Source organism: Sceloporus undulatus, chromosome 6 (assembly GCF_019175285.1).
Source record: "Sceloporus undulatus isolate JIND9_A2432 ecotype Alabama chromosome 6, SceUnd_v1.1, whole genome shotgun sequence".
Classification (NCBI taxonomy): domain Eukaryota; kingdom Metazoa; phylum Chordata; class Lepidosauria; order Squamata; family Phrynosomatidae; genus Sceloporus; species Sceloporus undulatus.
Window position 1 is genome coordinate 129,557,257 of NC_056527.1, and position 17,476 is coordinate 129,574,732.

The 17,476-nt window shown below is 40.2% G+C and overlaps 1 protein-coding gene across 15 annotated transcripts in view; it reads right to left on the reverse strand.

Annotated features, from left to right (window-relative positions):
- The window catches only part of PKNOX2 (PBX/knotted 1 homeobox 2), a 262,424-nt gene that overhangs the window by 108,904 nt on the left and 136,044 nt on the right, over positions 1-17,476 (reverse strand). The window contains exon 1 of one of the 15 annotated variants that reach the window (XM_042476177.1): positions 102-291. The exons of the other annotated variants lie outside the window; for them this stretch is intronic. The gene's annotated coding sequence lies outside the window, so the exon portion shown is untranslated. Of the gene's footprint in view, positions 1-101; positions 292-17,476 lie in introns of those variants that run through there. 15 annotated transcript variants of the gene reach the window in all.

Consider the following 17,476-nt stretch of genomic DNA (forward strand, 5'->3'; position numbering starts at 1 on the left):
ATATCACTGTATAATTAAACTATAAATTATAAATAAATTATAATATAACAAAATATAATAATATTTTATTTTATCTGGACAGAAACTACTGGGACAAGAACCTGGAAACTTCAGTTCACTGTGCTCCATGTGAAGATCTACCAGAACTTCAGCTTAGATTTCTGCAGTAGGTAATCGAAGCATACATTTTGCTCTGGCTGATAATCTTTATGCTCTGACAATTTTCCAAACATTGCAGAGGTTTCATCTTGGTCCATTTAAACTGTTCGCCACCAGCCCTAGATGATGGAAGATCCGTTACATACATACATACATACATACATACATACATACATATATGCGCCCCACTGGTAAGGCATGATTGAATCCGTTGATCATGTTCTGCTATACTGCCTGTATTATGAAGATATGTATCCCCATTTTATAGATATGATTTTGGAAAAGTTTCCAGGCAGATCTGAATTTTATGATTTAATGATTCATACTCCCCTTCCTCTCTCAGATTCCTCTAGAGGATCTGTTTTGAAGGTTGCAAAGTTTTGTATGTTAGTATGTTCCACTAGGAGAAAATTGGTCAAACCCTTATTCACAGGGTTGCCATGAGTCAAGTGAGACAGCGGAGTTTATCAAACGGGAGGAATTTCTCTTAAATTCGAATGAAAATAAAGTGGGGCCAGAATGCATTCACTTAAAGTCGCTACTTTTGTGCAATTATGTGAATGCGCATTGCGTTCAAACTGGCTTCCCATTGCCCGAAAATAGCATGCCATTGCCCGAATTTGCGTGTGGCAGCCTATCACGCAATAACGTGAAACCACATGATTGCATTCGGAGCAACTTCCCATTGCCCGAATGTACATGTAGTGGGTTATCACACAATAACATTAAACCCCATGATTGCATTCCGATTGCCATTGGATTATACTTCCAATTTCCCTTGTCTGATAAACTCCAGCTTGAAGGCAGTTAACAACAACAACAACAACAACAACAACAACAACAACACAGAATGGAGATTTGTGGTTGTGGAAGAAGCCAGAAGTGGCTAACTAGAAGCATGAACAGGAGCATTGTATATTGGAACAATTATGTTGCCAATCCCCCCCACTTAAAATACATTTAGAAAAGTTACTGATCCAACTTCAGCTTTAGCTCAAAGGCAGAAAACATGTTTTGCTCAAGCAGAAGGTGGTAGATTCAGTCAGGAGGAGGTAATGGGGAAAATTCCTTTTTGAGACTATACAAAGATGCTCTTTGCCAGAGACAACAGTACTGGCCTAGATGAACAAATAGTCTGATATAGTCTAGCCTAGCATAGTTTGAAGAATGTATCTCGGGTTGCCAAAGTGAAAAGTGGAGAGGCCTACTGTTAACGGTTGTATATATAGGAGGGAAGTTTGGCAGGTGTTGCTGAATAGCAACCAGGCAACAAGCAACAGCTACTGAAATTCCCTCTTCTACACAACCAATGAACCCTATAAGATATCCTTCTTGTTTCCAGAAATTCTGGGGTATATAGCATGGGCACTTTAAGGCTGCTGGTTGGTGCGTATATGTGTTTGTGTGGTGGGTGTTTGAGAATGTGTGAGTCACTTCTAGCCAGTTTGATAAAATTATCTGTGAATAAATTGGAATACCAGTGATTCTCTGTGTGTGAGAAGAGAGAGAGAGAAGAGAGTTTCAATGTGTACAGCCTATACACACTGAAACGGCCATGATTAGGTTTAAGGCAATTGCTCAATGTGAAATTTCACTCATTGCACTGGTCCAATAAATAATAGAAAGTCACCATGCCCTGCAGAAGCGAGCCCCCATACTGTTTGGCCTCAGGCAAAATAAAGAGAATTCGGTGCCCACAAGGTCTAGAACAGTGGGATTAATAACACATCAATTTTAATGCAGATTTTTCCCCCTGCTTCATAAACAGCAAAGTGAATGTTTGAGCATCTCAGCAGGGGGTTAATGAGGACTCTGATTAGTTATTCAGATTTCCTCACACTGCCTCAATCCATCCTACTAGAGGGGGGAGGAAAGGAGGATGTAAAAAGAAGCTCTTGAAAAATACAGTAAATACATTTCCTTCCATCCCACTCCTTGTTTTCCAAGCTGGCCCCCATCATAGCACAGAAATACCTTACAGGTTCAATGCAACGCTTCCCCCAACCATTTAAGCTTTGTACAGAACACGTAGAGCACACCCAAGCAATAATTCCTCATTCTCTCTCCCTCCCTCCCTCTCTCCCCACTTTTGCCCCCAAAGAATGAGAACTAACAATTAAAAACATAATGAAGTATGTGGATTAACATCACTTGAAATCCTGCCTCTCTCACTACATGGTGGCCCATAAAACCCTGGTGTACGCACAACCTCCTTATTGGAAAATTAACCCTCCAAGAACCTTTGACAAAGATGTAAGGCTCTGCTGTCAAAAGAACCCTCCTTCCCAGATTAGAATTGGAAGGTCTCGTTGGAAGGTCTGCAAATGAAAGGAGGTTCAATGGTGGCATAGGAGATATATTTGAAAGGGGATGGAACATTTAAAATTAGAATTATGGAATACAGAAAACAGGGTTCTACAAAAGTAGCTGTTGCAGTTCTCTGTCCATTTCCAACTACAGTTTTCTCTAGGTTTACAGCATTTCCCTCCCTTTCTTCCAGTATGTGCATCACAGGAAGCAGTTCCTACACCAATTCAGTCAATTTGTTCACCTAACTTGGTAGATAATTTAAGGATAGAGAAATATATCAGTTTCTCTTTCTCTTGCATTCAGGTTTTTTTTAATATAACTTCAAGTGTGTTCCAATCCTAAATATGAAGAAAATGGCTGATTTTGGTAAATTCTTCCAAAATAAACCGAAACAAAAATTCTTCAGCATCTGCACTGGCCTAATTCAGTCGGTACCATCTTGACAGAGAGCTGTTAATGAAAAACTCAGGAAAAAAAGAAGTGGCAACCCTATGTGAGTGCTAACATGGTTGACGACACAAAAATTCAAAACCATTCTCAGAGCTTGGATAGATGAATCTCTGTGTGCATATTCAAACTATGGCTTTTCAACTCTCATTGGGAGGCAATCTCAGGATTACTATGGTACCAATAATCCAGGCATGATGGCAAAATATTGTTAATGAACAATTCCTATAACAGACACTTTTTGGGGGGTAAATTTCTGGGAAATGGATGATACTGTTGGTTTCACGGCTCTTCTCTCCCAGATTACTTCTTCTGCGTCTCCTTCTTTCTCAGAAAAGAATCCACAGAGCTCAAGAGCCCAGATACAGCAGGTTCGGTTTGTGCAACTGTAAGATATAAGATCAATAAGAGCTTCTGTTGGCAAAGGAACTGGGGCAGCGGATGCATACAGAGAAGGGATGAGGCACTATAGGTCTGCCTGTGTGGTCAATGCTATCAACTCTGAGCAGACAAGGCTGGCTTTGTGCTATGCTGACAAACCAAGAGCTTAATTTTATGACCCAAATTGATTGTTGCCAGGAGAAGTGTTTGTTCCCATCTGTGACCCGGGGAGCAGCTCCTCTTTGAAAGAGGTGGGGAGAAAATATGCTGACACTCAAGTTTAGGAAAACAAAAATAAAAATGGGAGATTAAGAGGAAGTACCCAAGCCATCCCAATGTCTTTTGAAGGTAGATTTCAGACTAGACTGATAACGGCAGGTTTCCAATAATAGGGCTCCAAAATGCAAGTGATACAACACTCCAAACAAGCAACTACAGGTCAGACAGGTTTTAATTCATGCTTCAGCATGTAGCTATGTTAAAAAAAACAGTTTCAGTTTCATGGTGACATTTGGGGTACAGGAAACAGGGAATTATTAATTTTATATCTGTATGCTGTCTCACAAATAATTGTCTATGGACACTGCATTTACTGACAGTTGGCTTAGCTCTGCATATACATTACTGTTGTTAAATGATTTGGATTGAAGACCCAGCTTGTCACCCCAATACTGTATGCCCTATGACAGGGGTGCGCAACAATGGAAAGGTGGGGAGCCACATTAGTACCCTAGGGCCCTTGGAGAATGGCATCCCTCTCCATACCAAGCTGCTCAAAAAAATAATATTTTGCTCCCAAATGCTCTCTAGAAGCCATGGTTTTGAGGGCATTCCTGGGTCATAATACAGGCATAGGATTAATCAGGACTGTCCCTGCCAAACTGGGGCAGTTGGAGAGTGTGCCATCACCCAGACACTTGCTCAGTATGGAAACCAAAAGAAAAATAGCAATTTTATTGCAACAACCAGAATTCTCTATGCTGGCTGGGTAATTGTGTATTTGTCAATCCAAACAGTATTGTTTTCAGGTTCTATTCTTGACAAATATACCAATGTTTGTCTTTTAAGTAAGTATATGCTAGAAAAAACATGCTTTGGCATACACAGGTAACTGGAATCATGATTACATTGACTGTATCAATGTAATGTAATATCTATTGAACATGATAGGCACATGATATCTAAACAATGAAGAATTTTATTACCTGAACAATTCATGCTAATAAGATATTTAACAAAACATGTCCCTAAAGGAAAAAATAGGAGCAAAACTTGAGAGGGTAGGCTGCAAAAATAGGTTTACTATGCTTAGAATAGACCAACTGGAATCAATGAGACTTAAGTTAGTCATTATGATTAATTCACCCCATTGATTTTGTTGATTTTATGCTATTTTGAGCATGCCTAAATCTGGATCCAGTCCCATCATTTGCAAGGTGCAGGTACCAGAAAAGTGGGGCAATAGACAAAAGACCAGCTGGCATACAACAGCATTATGAATTTTCGCCTCTTCCTCTCTTCCATCCTCTTTGCACTGTCATGTGAATTTTACAGCCAAGGAACTTTCTGAAGCTTTCCCCTTCAATGTAATCGAGAAGTCATTTATTCCTCCATAACATTTGCTTGAAGGAACGTTAGAGCTGAATTATAGCTAGGACCATTATCTCACAATAACTGTCTGGGAAATGTTAATGCCTGGATCATGCAGAATGCCATATTACAGTTTTTATGGTGGACATAACATTTTTATGAACTTTTTCTCAGGTAACACCACCATTTACTATGGAGAGGAGCACCTGCCATGGGTTCATTAGCTTGGGCATAAACTTCATGAGAGCCTTGGGGCACCTTGGTGGAGATATCACCAAAGTGTTGCCATTGGCCCTTTACTTGTATGTCCCTTTCCCATGGAAAACCATTCTCAAAGCATCTCCCAGCATCAGAAGAGTGTATTTAACAAAATGTAAAGAACTGTGAAAACCACCTCTGAGTATGCCTTGCCTATGAAATTCATGGAGTTACCACAGGTTGACACACACGCCATTTCAAAATGAACTGAACTACAAGATGGCACTATTTTAATCATCATGCAAATATTAATAAATACATATTAAGACTAAACAACCTACTAATAATTTATACTAGGGTCTAATTACAGAAATAAAAAAAAATATTCAGAAAATACACACATAAAACTGCCCAGAAATTAAAAAAAAAACATTTCAACAGCAGCAAAAATACTAAACCCTTTCTAATGTGAAAGGCGACATGTTCCCCAACTATGTACGACATTCTGACGAACTAATTCTGGTAGAAGCAGCATTTGTAGATGGCAACAGGTTGGAAAGAGCCATTGAGAGAGCAGAGTGCAGGTCTTCCCTGAACCCCAACTAGATGGTCTTTAGATACCTCCAGCCCTCAGTGCCAAAAGAAAGCAGTTTCCTGGGTCTGTGTTATATGTGAGCTGTTATGTCATATACTCTATTGCTTCAGCAACCTGACTCTGCAATGAAAAAAGAGGACTAAAAGGAAGCAACTAGGCATCTTAAAACGATCTCTGAAACAACCAACTTCTTTTGTTGAACTTTTGGGTTTCTCTCCAGAGAAGTCTCGGCAATCATTTAAAGTGCTTCTCATTCCACTCCTGGAAGAGGGGGGAAAAAAACCTTTAAAAGTAGGCATATTTTATACAGACTTTCATAAAAGATCTAATAAAGATGGTGTTTAGTATTTTATATCCTCGCACAAAAATAATGATCTTGGATCTTTGCTCCCCAAATGCAGAAATGCTTTAAATGGGTTTATGTCCCTCACCTCTGGAATAATTCTTTTCTTAAAAAAAAAGAAAGAAAAAAGGAAAGGCTGAATTTATGGCTTTGTTCTTTATCTGCCCCTATCTTCCATTAAGTGTCATAACTATTCCATTATAGGCAGGCCGGGTCTCCATGCTTGCACCTGCATGTGGGGGTTATATCATTTCATTATTCTTCTAGGCAGAGTGCTGCTTAACCCCTGACATTGCTAGTAAAATCTGGATGACGAACATCAGTTTACAGTAGTTAGGGCTGACAAGTGTCAGCACAACACACCCAGGGGTGGAGGGAAAAGGCAGCAAAATTGACCTAGCAGCTTTCTCTATATGGGCAGAATTACTTTTAGAATATTCACAGTGACAACACACAATCTGGCTACAAAGAGTCACATCAAGTTCCTAGGCTCTAGAACTCCATCTAGGGCTGCCTCCCTCCCTGCTGGCCTTCCCTAGGAAGGCAAAAATCCCATTTATTCAGACAGGCTTATGGTATCTAAACTGGGTGGTCCACCTAGGGCATGAATATATGTGTGTGTGTGTGTGTGTGTGTGTGTATGCCTGGAGGATTCTGGGAGCTATAGAATAATAGAGTTGGAAGAGACCACAAGGGCCATGCAGTCCAACCCTTTGCCATGCAGGAACTCACACTCAAAGCACCCCCAACAGATGGCCATCTAGCCTCTGTTTAAAAACCTCCAAAGAAGGAGATTCCATCACCTCCCAGGCAGTCTATTTCACTGTCGAACAGCCCTTACTGTCAATAACTTCTTCCTAATGTTTAGGTGGAATCTCCTTTCCTGTAGTTTGAATCCATTGCTTTGTGTCCTAGTCTCAGGCGCAGCAGAAAAGCTTGCTCCCCCCTCAGTACGACACCCCTTCAAATACTTAAACAGGGCTATCATATCACTTCTTAACCATCTCTTCTACAGGCTAAACATACCCAGTTCTCTAAGTTGCTCCTCACAGGGCATGGTTTCCAGACCCTTCACCATTTTGGTGGCCCTTCTCTGGACACGCTCCAGCTTGTCAACATCCTTCTTGAATTGTGGGCCCAGAACTGGACACAAGTATCATTGTCTTTTCTAAGGCTGGGGAGAAATGAATTTTCCAAGCAACATGGTCTTTGTCTTCAATGGGCTACTAAGATGCTTTAGCTGAACAAAAGACCTACTCTTATTGAAGAGAAAAACTTTTAGAACTAGTTTTTTGGTGTGCATCAACACAGGTGACTGCATTTTTGGATGTGCCTTCGGCTGTGGCTATGTGAACTACGCTTCAAAATTTACCATTGCATCACTAGTTCTGGGTCTAACTTTAAACCTTTTCTTAAAAAACTGAAATGAGGAACCTAGGTGTGTGATAACAGTCTAAAGATGAGATGTTGTCTGGCATTAATTGCTATGCTTGTGCTGTGGTTTTGGGGCGAGAATTACCAAGTTATTAAATGTACATGCCACTTTTCTGCCAACAAATGGAACTCAAGATGTCCAACCGTTGTAACATCAAATACAAACCCTATTCAAACATAATTATATTTTACACTGATTTGTCAAACCACCTAAGTTTGTTTCCTTTTTGTTTCTTTTTTAAAAAAGTATATGACAGGAAGCCCATCAAAGTCCAGAAAAAGAGAGGGGCTTGGATATTACAATGAGAAACACAGAAGCTGGAAATTCTTATAATCAATGGTTTGAACAAGAGGATGGTAATAAATTGTTAACTGGCACGATATAAGGCATTTTTAGAATGGGTTTGACATGGTCTTCAATGAGTGCATTGACAAGAGGGTGAAGGAATGCTGAGGTTTTATTGGATACGGGGAGACACTGTATTGAGTTTATAGGAAGAATTCCACTTCTTTGTTACAGTTTGCTGAGCTGAAATCAATCAAATCCTTAAAATCAAGATGTATCACTGGAGCATTTAAGCCATATATTTGTTATTTCCCTAAAGAAAATGAATGATGCTGCACCTGCTCCTAAACAGCTCAGGACTTATTCTCCTCCCTCTTGCTGTAAGCAGACTGTTTCCCAGACTCCCTCTCTGATACTAAAGAAACACTGTTTAAAACAAAACAGAGGCTCTTTTCTTTGGGACCACTTCCATATGCTTCGTTTCAGTTTTAAACTGCATGTTAATTGTTCTGAATTAACAGCTCCAGCTGGAAAAAAGCAAACAAGCAATTTGCAAACCTTAAGATAACACCCAACTTATCCAAAGTGATTTAAGTTCCAAGGGAAAGCTTCCTTGCTTGGTTGGGTGGAACTCAAATACTGCTGGGATTTTTTTGGGTAGGCTTAGCTATTATCAGATGTGCAACTTAAAAAAGAGTAATGGGTGGGGATGAGGGTTGGGGAGAAGAAGAAGAAGCACAGAGTCTCACCAATACGGTTAATCTTTTCTTCTTAAGAACATAAGAATCCTTATGGATTGGACTATACTCACCCTCAAGATGGAGATGGCACGCTGAATGAATCACTGGTAGGTACGTACATTTCAGTTTACACCTATCCCTACAATGCAAAAATAATGACTTCTCTCCATTTCTGAAAGTAAAAAAAGTTGGTTGGAAACAGAACTTGGAGATCTGTCCATTGCCTTTGGCAAGCGTACATGTTTCTGAGCTGCCAAAGAACGTAAGCGCTAGGTGTGGGGATGAACTCCTGGAAAAGAAGGAGGGTGGTAATGTACACTCTCATGTTCTTCTAATTGTTAAGAGTATGCCTTGAACAATTTATGGCATTAAGGTATCTGGCTGCTCATTCATTCATTGCTAATGTTTTGTCAGTGGAAGTCAATGATTAGAAGATAGTTTGTTGATAGCTGGGGAATTCTGTGTTTTGAAGGAAAATACCCATCAAAGCTTGCAGAAGGTGTCTCCTCTTTATTTGAGTGGAGGAGCAGAGCAGAAATAGCACCTCTGTAGCTTTCAATATAAAAGTTAGAGAGAAAGGGGAGGATCAAGAAAGCTGTCAAGTGGCTGAAGGAGAAGCATCTTGCATCTCTTTCTCTATAAATATAGAAAGTAGCAGATATGATGCCTTCTCAGACGACCTATTAATTCCCCTCATTTTAGGCTCTGCAAATAAAAACATTTATTACTTAATTTGCCAATATGTTTTGAACCAAAGAAGAATAAGTCTGGTTGCAGCAGTTCATTAATATACATTATCCTGTTATACGTATATAAATACTTATTCAGAAACAGTAAATAGAGATGTGTGGAGATGATTTGGAAGACCCTTAAGCAACAAATAACCTAGTTGAAATTCAAGAATGAAGCTCCTTCCCCCAGCATGCCACATGGCTATAGATTTAATCCTCCTTGATGAAGTATTACAAGGACTTCATTTTAGAGAAGATATCAGCAATCAGATTTTTTTTTCCAAATGCCACCTCAAGTATTCAAAAACTCCCATGCTTTAAACTTGGATGCTGTATAGGGAAAGTGGGTCCCTTATTAAGTTGCTGCCATTTTCCCATCACATCTGACATTCTGAACTTCATGTCTGATTACAAAAATTTGCATTGAATGTAATTTTTTCCTTCTGGGGTAAATGAATAATTGGAGTACCTACCTCTGCCTTAATTACATTTGTTAAATTAAGAATTGGAATATGAGAAATTTAAATGCATGCAGCTCTGCAGCCAGAGAAATGACATGTTCGACCAGCATCAGTGCCTGTCTCTATCTTCTGTTCCAATTTCTAACCCATTTCTCTAAGAAGCCATACATTAAAAAAAGGGGGGGAGGGGATTACAACTGAAACACACACACACACACACACACACACACACACACTTTATACATGATGGAACAATAGACGATCTTTTGACATCTTCTGCGCTGTTTGCAGGAGAATGAGATAAAACGTAATAAATTCATATACTTCTGCTTGTTTCTTGGCTTTGGCAGCTACAATTTCCATCTCTTTATGCAGGATTCCTGGGGTGCAGAAATCCTTGATAATGCCAAACAATTCGACACTTTATTTTCTTTTTGCTCTGTACAACACAAAATATAGTCCTCAAGCTGCCAGCTATTGGAAATGAAACCAGATGCTATATTCCTTTTGCACGTGCAAAATAAAATAAGATAAAATAAAATGGGGGGAAAATAACTGAACCTCATAGGCAAAATATAAAAGAAAGTCATAATGTTGCATTTGTCAGTCTCAGTAATAACTGACTGAGTGGCAGCTGCCATCAGTTGAAAGAAACTATCGCTTTTCTATGAGCACCAAGAAACAATGACTGCCATCACCATTGATCCCAATCCACATACTTTCCCATTCCTCCTTTCTGTCCTACGTTGGAGAGTACATGAATGGGATGACACCTGACCAAACAGCTTCATAGGCATCTATTCAAATAAACATTTCCACAAGGGTCCAAATAAACATTTACTTGTTCACATCCTGGAACAGTGCAGGACCATCTGGTGATTCAAATGTTTAGAAATGTTTTTCTTGGTGACCTCTTGCTGTTCCAAGGTCCTGAATTCTACTGGTAATCCCAACTGAAGCAGACCCATTGAATAAATTGATGAACAATAAATCAACACTTATGTAAACCTGACTGATTCAAAAGGTACAATCTAGTTGGTATTACCATTGTGATTCAGGGCACACATTTTATTTGTCAGTCCACATCTGCAGAAGGCAGGCCCATGGCTGTTAATCAAATATGGATGCAGATATTGACAAACACCAAGTCACCCCATGAAAATTTTGGAATGCCCTACTGTCCTACTACAGAGTTGTTGTTACAGTAGTCTCAGGGCCACTTATTGGCTCAAGGGTGGGCAATTACATAGGGGACAGAGACCAATTTTCCCTTTGGACCCCCTTCCCAGTATGCCCAGATATCCTCACCTTTGCAGCCCCTCTCAAACTGGTGATAGGAAGTCACTTTCTCCTGGCATTTTCAGAAGGACCACAAAGAAAAACAGAGGTGTTTGGGGATAGTACATGGTTCTCAGATGTGTATGGTAGTGGGGTGGGGGTACTTCCACGGGTTTTCAAACACCGGGGGGGTTTTCTGCATAGTTTTGGGTTTGAAAATATTTGAATTGTTTGAAAATTAAAAAGTTTTATTATTATTTTTTTGCAAGAGTTGGAAGTTTTTGAGAACTGGTAAGGGGCTTCAAGGACCATGTGCATCTCACATGCTACATGCTAGTTTTATCCCAAATGGGACTCAAAATGGCTTACAGTATTAATTGCAATATGGCTTTCCCCCTTTCCTATTATTTTCCACTTTGTGCAAGCTGCCTGTTTTCATAGGGCTTTCTTAGACAAGGAATACAGAGGTGTTTTTGCAATTTCCTTCCTCTGAAATATAGTCTACATCGCCTGGTATTTGTTGGTGGTCTCCCATCCAAGTACTAACCAGAACTGATCTTACTTATTATCCAAGATTATGTAGGATATGATTACTTTAGGGTATTTTGTTGTTGCTGTGTGTCTTCAAATCATTTCTGACTTATGGATATCTTAAGGTGAATTTTTCACAGGTTTTTCTGGGGCTAAGTGTATGTGAGATGCCTAAATTTAACCAGTGGTTTCTATGGCTGAGTAGGGAATTGAATCATGATCTCCAGAGTTGAAGTGCAATGCTCAAACCACTATAGCACACTGGCTCCCATCCTTTTAAAAAAGACACCCTTCCCCAATGATAAGCATAATTGTATTCTACTCCTGTCGGTAAAGAATTAAGCATGTCACAAAGACTTATTTTTGGCTGGATTATACATGAGAATCCCACCTCCACACAAAAGCCCATCTATGTGAAATATAAGAGAGTGGCCCATTCCAGTGATGTGTTTCCAAGGGTGCCTAGAAGTGAATAAAGCAAAAAGTCCAGCTTATTTATTTCCTCTGTGAATGCCAAACTCTTTCTGTAAGCATATTAAGCTCATTTTTCCCCTTTTCAAGGAGCATGGGATTTGATTTACCATCAGGGGAAAAAATGAACCTAAGAAACAAGCAAGTGGACACATCCAGCATTCAGATTTACAACCCAGCGCTCCCATCTGCACCAACAGTAAATCGCCTCTATTGGTACATGGATTCTGGCAGACAGAACGAAACCTGCCAAGTTGTAATCACCTGCATCAGACTGGAGGAGCCTCTCATTATAACTTCTGTCCCCCAGTTCTCTGATTTACATGTATAAATAATCCTACTCAGTGACATTCACCCGGGAGACTAATAATAGATTTTCTATGGGAATAGGCACAGAAAACATAAAAGAAGAATGAGACACACAGTAAGCCAGGGTAAAGAGCCCCAGAAGAAGGCCAGAGAAGTCATAGCCTGCATCCTACAACATGCCTCCTCTATGCAATGTTTATTGGTCAGTTTAGCTCTGCTGTTGCAACAGAGATGAGAAATGAAAAAGTATATATAAATCAGGGATGTAGCCAAGGGTGGTGGTGGTCCAGGGGGGTCCAACCCCCCCTTCTGTTACATACAATGAATGGTGTGTGCTGCTGCAGCGCCGTGCCCGAGCCTCATTATAATGGTGGCCTTTAGTCTGGGCCCCCCCCCCCCCCTTCCTAAAATCCTGGCTACATCCCTGTATAAATGGCAGCTTTTAAACCCATTGTCCAACACTGGTAGAGGGCTTTGGCCTAGTATATTTGATAATATAATTCTATCATATGGCAAGAGGGAAAGAAGACTATTAAGGGTCAGCATGGTACAGTGGTTTGAGCATTGGACTCTGGATAGCACAGTTCAGATCCCCACTTGGCCATGGAAACCCACTGGGTGACCTTGGGCAAGTCACACTCTCTCAGCTTCAGAGGGAGGCAAAGGCAGTTGCCTTTAGCCCTAGCCTGGTAATCAGACAGTGGTTATGCAAAGTAATGGATGTATGTGCTGAACATCTTTGGAGACCCAGGGCTATCTATCTATCTATCTATCTATCTATCTATCTATCTATCTATCTATCTATCTTCTCCCAAATAGCAAACCTTGATTTTTATATCAGGGTCACCATTTTGCTATGCCTTTGTATTCAATGGGACTTGTGCATCCATGGATTTTGGTACCCATGGAGCTTACTGTACTGGCCTAAGAAAAACAACGAGAATCAACAGTTGTTTCTTTTGTTCTTGAGATTCATGGCATTTCAATTTAATCCTCCTTCTCTCACACAATCAAGGGGTACATGTTAAAATACCATCTTACATGCAAATTGGCCTTCTCTTTTCTGTGCTCTGGGAAGAGACATTCTTTCCAATTTTCCTCTCTCTCGCACTCATTTCCCCCCCTCAAGTATGCTGGTTCATTTCCAAATTTGGAAGCTTCATTGCCTAAAACCTTAAAATCTTTTTGAAGTTCCATTAATACTTTTTAATGTAAAAACTGAGCAGATTGTGCCTGCCGAGTGAGACCCAGTCTTCACAAGGTTCCTTTCTGTTTTGTTTTGGATTAACAGTTATTGTGCCAGAGGATAAATCGTCATGTTTTAGCAATGAGGTCCCTAGTGAGCCTCTTTAAAAATTAATTAGCAGTATGCAACAACATATTTGCAATGAATAGTAATTTTTCTAAGATCTCCTTTACCCAATCACCTGCTTCTGTTCTTCTAAATCACCTTGCTAGCATGTCTGAGACCTGAAATATTTCTCTGTGGGGAAGAAATACAATGGTTCCTCTGCACAGTGGCTAGCAATACTCTATTAGCCCTGTAGAACTGATTACAATTTAAAGCCTTTAAGGCCATCATTTCTGTAATCCAACTGGTACCATTTTTCCTTTACTACTAACTCTTGCCTCTACTCTGATATCAGTTCTGATCAAGTAACTGGACAACACAAGAGCAAACAAAATAATAGCGAGTGAAGGAGAAGTGAGAAGCTTTGTTTCTGCTTTTCCATGATGCATGCAATGAAACTGTGAAACTGACTAAACCAGATTGCAAGCTATTTCTGGTTTAGTCAGTTTCAACCTACAGGTAAAAACATGGAAAACAAAACAAAAGTTTTTGTTTTAGGGTGTGTGTGTGTGTGTGTGTGTGTGTGTGTGTGTGTGTGTGTGAGTGTGTGGGGTTTATATTTATCTGTTGCACAAACTCTGATGGAGAGAAGTAGCCTAGGAAAGCCTGTAAAACTAGTTTTGCCTAGAATACATGCCAGGAGATCAAAGCCTGAACAGATGAAATTTGAAGATCCATGGAAGAGGTCTTTTCCTATATGTTTGGTGGGAATATGAGAAAATGTCTTTCTCACTGGCTTTCTTAATTGCCTGCTATGGGAGAAACTAAGGACCATTCATACTACAAAAATAACCTGGTGTGAAACTGGGTTACTTCCTTAGCATTCAAACTGGTCCTGAATGCACTCAGTGCACTTTTTAGGGAGGCTCCCGTAAAAAAACAATTTAACCTGGCATATTTGATACTGGATTTTTTCCTGAAAGATCGGCATTGCAGCCAATGTGAATGCGCTATCAAACTGATTTGGAGCTCTCTGAAAAGGAAGGGAGGGGTTTGTAAGCAGGGCTGGTCCTTTGCCTCTGGGCTCCCTCCCGGCAGCTTCTTTCACCGTTTCCCTCAGCCTAGGATGACCAGCATGTGTGAATAGCAACAGAGTTAAAATGCTGCAGAGTGATTCGGGAACCCAAAATGTAATGGGAACACTGATTTGGCATTGCATCACAGCAATGATCCAGATCTCTTTGGGACAAAAAAGTGAGTGTGAATGTACCCTAGGACACCCCCTTCTCTGTTGTTGTTCTACTGGCAGATAAAGGCCTTTTTTATTTAGACAGAGACTTAGTCTTTATATAGGGATTCGGTGGCTCTGTCGATTGCAAGATTGGCAGGTTGGCAGTTCAAGGCCCAGGTGCCGCATGATGGGGAGAGCTCCTGTCACTAGTCCCAGCTTCTGCCAACCTAGCAGTTTGAAAGCATGCAAACACAAGTAGATAGATAGGTACCACTTCTCAATGGGAAGGTAACAGTGTTCAGTGCAGTCATGCTGGCCATATGACCACCGGAGTTGTCTTTGTACAATGCTGGCTCTTCAGCTTAGTAACGGAGATGAGGACCACCCCCATACAGTTAGTTACGACTAGACATTCATGTCAGGGGACTACCTTTACCTTTACCTTTTACCTTAGAAGTAATATATTATATTACCAGTAACATAGAAAAATTACAATTATTTCTGAACTCCTCCCCCCAACCCCAAGCTTCACACCAAAATCACTTTGGAGTGCAGTTCCCATGAATGCACACATATCTGGACTTTCTGCTGAAAATTGTGTTAAATCCCCACTTTTTCCCCTTTGGATTAAAGCTCTGAGGTAATGAAAAGGTCCAGATTCATCCCCAATTGTCCCATATGTTGTTTGGACAGCTTGCTGTGAACGCTAGGTGAGACTGTTTAATTTGGCCCATGTAGACATGTCCAGGGTGTCTTGGCGGTCTCTCATCCATAGGGTCATCACAGGTCAAAGCTAACTTGGTGGAAATTAAGAACAACAACAACAACAACAACAACAAACTATTATTTGTATGCATTTCATTATTTAGATTGGGAGGGCCCTAATCATACGTGTGTCATTGATGTTTTACTGATCAACTACAGCCCTTCTACCAGATTGACCCAGGATCAATCAGTAAGCATCATGGCGGAATGTGGATTTGAACCTGGGTCTTCTCACTTCTTCAAGAGCTAAATCCCAACATAGTTTGGCCACAGATTAGCATACACCCCCAGAGCAATAAGCGGTATTTCCCTAAGCACTTGGCCTTACCTTACTTGTAAAAATGGAAACTCAACATAGTAACCCAGTAGCAGTACAAAGCGCTACCAAAGATGTCCAAGTAATTCTCAAAATCATTATTCAAACCTTTTTTTTTTTTTTGGTCATAAATAAATAAATCATACACTGCTTCTGGCAAGAATATACAACCACAGCCAGCTTACACATTGTAGTAGTGACTAAATTCATCAGTCTGCCGGATGTTGGCGAAGGAGGACAATGAGGTAAGGAGAGGCAGAAAGATTTCCTACTCAGTCACATTTCACGTAGGTGAAATGAATGATGGAGAATTCTTGGGGACATCTGGAAAGCATTAATTTTATGGTATGTTTCATATCACAGGCAGGTACTTTGAACTGAAAGCTGGTAGCAATCCTCCAATTCCCCCTGGGTGGGCTGCAGTTCAGTTCTTTCAACCTCTACTGCATCAACATGATAAAGGGGCTAGGGACACAGCAATGACATATTCCAAGCTTTAGCTTTCTGCCTCTGGGGAAGAGAAGTAAAAACACACACGCACAAAAACCAAATTACAAACAATAACAACAAAAAGAAAGTATTTAAGTGTTACTGATTCCTCCCCACTCCGCATATCGCGGCATGAGCTGTTCCACCACAAATTGTAAATGACTCGGATAAATTAAAGGGCTTAGCAGCTGCTAAGAACAAAAATGTCTGAAGATTCATTTGTTTTATGAATAAGAAATCAGTCAGGGTTGGGAAGTATATTTGTAAGAAAGTAAGAAGACGTTTCCTGGATCGGATCAAGGGCAGGGGTGGATGGGCTAGTGGGGCAAATGTGGGCCCACCTATTACTGTATTAGGTTTAATACTGTTTTACCTTAACAGAAAACATTAGAAATATTTAAACCATTCACTTTCAGACAACTGACTTTATTTCAGTCAAAAGATTATGGATTAGATACAGACTTCATCATACTTTTAGTCTCTCATAAACATCAATGAGACTTAACGTAGTCAAGTCAACTAACTTAATGGGTCTGCTCTATGGGAAGGAAGGAAAGAAGGAAGGAATAGAGAGAGAGATGAAGGAAAGAAGGAAGAGAGGGAACAAGAGAGGCACAAGGTGAGGAAAGGGAAGAGAAAGAAAGGGATGGGACAAGGCAGCAGCACAGGGAGGCAATGATCTCCAGAGGTGGGCAGCGGCATAGACTTTATTACTCTTACCATTCCAATGCCTAAGATGACCACTCAGTAAAGTGATGAAGAGAGAACAGACAGAAAGTTATTGAGGCAAATGCTTTATCTTTTGACTAGATTTTGAAGAAATGGTTTCAAACAGTGACAAAGTATTTTTGGATTTCCCCTCTAAGAAATAGTGTACGTGTATTTGCACCATTGCTCACACATGCTCCTCAGTTATATTGCTCTTACACCTAAATTAATCTGCATACGAGATTTATGTATTTCAGTTTCTTAGGAATACCGTTTCAGCTGGAAAATAAACAGCAGCTATGAATACTGACTCAGTTGTCACATTATTATAAAAATGGTTGGGTGGGGGATGCAATTACTGAGATGAGAAGGGATGTAAATGTAAAAAGTATAACCATTTATCAGTACCTTA